The sequence below is a fragment of the Chionomys nivalis genome, chromosome 4 (assembly GCF_950005125.1).
Source record: "Chionomys nivalis chromosome 4, mChiNiv1.1, whole genome shotgun sequence".
Taxonomy (NCBI): Eukaryota; Metazoa; Chordata; class Mammalia; order Rodentia; family Cricetidae; genus Chionomys; species Chionomys nivalis.
The window spans coordinates 82,556,448-82,561,402 of record NC_080089.1 but is presented as its reverse complement, the minus strand read 5'-3'; positions in this window follow the sequence as shown (position 1 = coordinate 82,561,402).

The following is a 4,955-nucleotide window of genomic DNA, read 5'->3' as shown; positions in this document are numbered from 1 at the left end:
GCTGCCCAGACCCAAAATAATCACACAGAAACTATACTAATTGCAATACTGTTTGGTCAATAGTTTAAGTGTATTTCTAGCTAGCTCTTACATCTTAAATTAACCCATTTCTATGAATCTGTGTATCGCTACAAGGTTATGGCCTACCGATAAGTTTCCATCCAACATCTGTCTCCTGCAGCAGCTACTTGGCCTTTCCCTGGTTCTGCCTTTTTTCTTCCTCTATCTGCTGGGAATTCCTGCCTTGCTCTATTCTGCTAAACCATTGGATGAAACACATTTATTCATTAAACCGGTAAAAGCAACACATATACAGAAGGACTTCCCAAACCATTTTCCCTTTTCTATTCAAATAAAAAGGAAAATTTTAACTATAACATAGTAAAATTACATATAATAAAACAGGCATCAAGCAATAATTACAGTTACAACATTTATATCTATTTTATATTTTTTCATAACTCAGGAAAACTATATCTATTCTTCAACTCCATCAAAGACTGCAGAGAATATAATGTTACCTAAGTCAACAGGAAATGCATTATAAGCAACTTCCAAAACTCTAGAATTGGCAGAGAATCTCACTGCCTGAATAGTCACCCAAAGTCCTTTGGTATCATTGGGGCATCCATCTTCAACTGGCGTCCTTCTGGTCTGGGCGGCTGGGAAATAAGCAAGCATCCTCTGCCTACAACATGTTACGCATTTTTCTATTACTTTCTCTTCAACTTCAGTGTTCATATTTCATATGTGTGTTTTTTTAACAAGAAACAGTTGACAAGTTCTACGTTTCTCTCCAGCATATTTCTTTACATACATTCATTACAACATTTCATTTTCTGTTTTTGTTTTTGTTTTCTGACAGCTCTGAGGATTAAATGCAAAACCTCAAACATGCTAATAAGGCACTTTCCCAATGAGACACCCAACCCCCAAACCCACCTATACAAGCCCCACCTTCTAGTCCTTTCTCTAAAAAATGCAAACACTGATGTGGTTCTTTTATATTGCATTCTTGTTTATTTGCATTTATTTCACCTGCCTGCACTTTTCTTTCACTTCCTCCTCTCATTCAGCTTAGCAAAATATTTTCCATTTTCTTTCCTCTGTTGCATTTTTCTTATTAACTACCACAAACCCTACAATTTTCATATCCTCAAACAAGGACACTAAGAAAGGCTCTACCCATCTTTGCAGCACTAAGAACCTTCAAATGCTTTGAAAAGAAAGCGCTGGGTCGTGTTTGGCTAACCTCAGTTAAATCTCTTCGGATCTCAGTTCTCACAGCTTGGTTGCCTCGGCCCTTTGCCAATGCATTCAAGCACACTTCATATTTTCCCCAGCTCTGTGGTTTGTTCTCAGAATAAAGATTGATTTTATACAAGCTAATCTAAATTCCTAGAAACAAAGCCTTCTGTCTAGAGTTGAATCCTAATAAGATTTTAGTTTTAAAAGATTAAGATTGAGAGTGATAAACAAAAAGCCAGAGAGCAAAGACTTTAACGGAACATTGTAAAACAAGTATTGTCAGAAGAGAAGATTTTCCTTCCAAACTCATAGAGATTAAACAAAGTTGAATGAGAAGAAATATTTTAGTATATTTTTAAAGGCAATAAAGGGTTAAAAAGAAATGAAGTAAAAGAAACACATTAAAGGAAAATTTTAAATGTTACAAATAAATTCCAATTTATCATCAACAACAAGAAATTAAATGTATCATTTGAACTAAAATAGCTCACTAGAGGTTGAAGAAGTCCCACAGGGGCACACACACATAGTGTGGGAGTAGTAAAAGTGCAAGGAAAGATACTGTACTCAACAAAGCAAAATAAAATGGAAATAGTCACATTTGAATCAAACAAAATGGAATCAAGACAAAGGCATTAAGCTAGATAAAATGTCATTATGTAGCAATAGAAGGTAACATTTGCCAGGAAAATGACAATATTCTGTAGTTATATGCACCAACTAATATAAAAAGAAATAAGTAGTCAAAATACAAGAAGAAATGTGCAAAATTCATTTCACCACAGAATATCTTATCATGGCCTTCTGGCAATTTCTAGTTTAAACATATAAAACATGGAAGACACAGAACACTGTGCTGGTCAGGTTGTGTGTGATTATGATGTGATCCATTTTATACTGTATTCTTGCTCATTTGTATTTATTAACAAAAGTGCAGAGACAGATAGGCCTTCAAATTGCAAGGATGATTCAATGCGAGCTTGTTTCTCACCAGTCAGTCAGCAAGGGTCAGAGGTTGTTAGAATTCCATAGAGTCTACTGGGTCTTCTTCAGTCAGCTTCCTAAAAAGGAGAAAAGGAGTATACTTCATGACAGCGTAATTGTCACAGGCACAATTAATCAACTTAAATAGGCAAATATAAGACCCTTCACTACGAAGGAGAAAACAATTTTGTGGCATTTAAATGACATTTGAAGTCATTTAAACCATATAGAAAATGTAATAACATCTCAAAATTTTTTAAAATACCATAGGAGTTAAATTACAAATTAAATGTTAAAATGCAAACTAAATGATACTCTAAAGTCTTGTAATTGATAAATTCGTAAATATCCCATGACTGAAAATACAAAGTCAACATAATAGAAATTAAAATATTTCAAAGGAAGAATTACCAATACTACTACAATATGCACAACAGCATTCTTAGAAATAAATATATAACCATAAATGCCTAATGAAAGAATAGTCATGAAAATTAATTAACTAAGCATCTGCCTTCAGATGCTAGAAAATGAACAAAACTACTCTCAAATACCCTAAAAGATAATGAAGGAAATAATAAATAATGGAGGAAAAAGTAAAAAGGTGAAATTGATGGCTCAACCTACACAAATGTGCTTCTTTACAAGATTCTGAAAAGATGGATAAAGAAAGGGAAACACATATTACACACACAATCTACCAGAAATGAAGCACTCCTGGACTCCCATCAGAACTTACAGGGAAACTCTCATAGCGTAGATTAACAAGGATCTCCTTACCTTCCTTGCAGTGGGAGCCCTGCTCTTCCAAATGAAAGAACACAGTAAAGGAACAGTGATGGTATCTGTACCGAAACTGAAGCAAGTCTGACACCAGCTTCTGGAGGGGAGGTGTCCTTAAAAACTAGGCTGTCACTGTTCCATTCCCCAGGAGCCTCAGCTGCAACAGAGTCTGTGCTTAGTCATACAAAATACTGATCAATTTACCCTTGGAATCCATACTAACAAGGTCTAGATGGCCTTCCAAGGCCCACAGTTCATGGATGCTATGATAAGTTTCCAAAGAATGATGCTATAACAATTTGATCTACAGCTGAGAAAAATGAAACTCACTCTTTAGCTCATAACACACACAACGCATGCATATGTACACATTTCAAGTGAAGATGCCAGTACAAAAAGTGAAGGAGAAAACATCATCAGTCCTACCTAACTGTGAACCTCCACAGTTATAATAATGACTGGCTTGGCAAAATATGTCTACTAGTGCAATAATGGCATGGATACTATGGCAGTAACCAGCCAATTTCTGGCTTGATTTAATGCCTGCATTCAAAACAGAACTCACACCTACTATATTAACTGAGCCAAAATCATTGAGTCTAAATTCATAAATTAAAAACTTAGGTGTTCCACTGCCTGTTCTTATAGGACATATCTACATGTTTCAGACACCAAGAATAAACTTCTCTCAAGTTTCTTAGAATCTACATCACTGACTTCAATTCGCCACAATTACAAGAAGGTTCATTTAAGCATGGAATCCCATAATTAAAGAACATTATAGCAGGAGGGGTGCTAAGGTTTGCACATGAAGTTTTGTCCCCCAAGGGTAGATATTGTAAAGGGTTAGTTTCCAGCCTGGTGGTAATGGGAGGTGCTGTGGACCTTTGCGAGGTGTGGCCTGAGACAGTACTGTCAAAGGAGGAGTGGATGCAATTTAAGAGTTGGAGGATGGGAAGGAATGTCATGAAAAGGCTATCATCCATATATGACCTAGCATTACAATCACGAACACAAAGCAACAATGGATACCTGTGCGATATTGGGCATGCAATATTTCACTGTAGAGAGAGGAGGTACGGCTGAGGTGCCACCCCTTCCTGGGGAGCTACGGACTACTAATAGTTGCTGGAGAAAGGGGTGTCACTTTCATTGATGATATAGCCTCTGGGATGTTAATTAAACAGAAATGTCTCATAAGGAAAGGAAGAGAATAACAGAGGATAATAGAGAGTGCATATAATAGGAACACATTGGACGCATGTATGAAACGGTCAAAATATTTTTAAAGGTAAAAGATAAAAAGACATGAGTTCCAATGAGAGATCCTTAAATCCTTGGAGGTAGGTATTTCAAAGAGATCGTAGGATCTTGCCCATCATCCATCTCTCTCTCTCTCTCTCTCTCTCTCTCTCTCTCTCTCTCTCTCTCTCCCTCTCGCTTGCTCACTGGCTCTCTCTCTCGCTCTCTTTCTGCTCTTCTCAATACTCTACCATTTGCTTAAATGAACTCACGATGATGCGACACCCTCACCAGAGAACACATAAATTCAGACACCTTTTGTTGAATGTGAACCTCCAAAACTGTGAACCAAATAAGTTTTCCTTTATAAACTAGTTGCCTCAAGTTTTTCCTTATAGTACCACACAGCTGAGGAATAATGTCAGTGATGAAGTTTTCTCTGGTGATAACAATTTTTCTCACCATTCCCACATTTCCAGTTTTGCCTACCATGCAGGTCCCAGAGCTAATTCTAATTCATTTATAAAGCTCTTTCAGGCCACATGCAAATACCTGCTAGATCTTCTGAACTCTGGGTACAGGTGAACTTGATCCTCACTGTCTGTTATCTAAACTAGGTCACATAGTTAGCACCTGCAATAATTTGGGGTATGTACTGTTATACCTTCATGGCCTATGTGAATAACATATGCACAGAA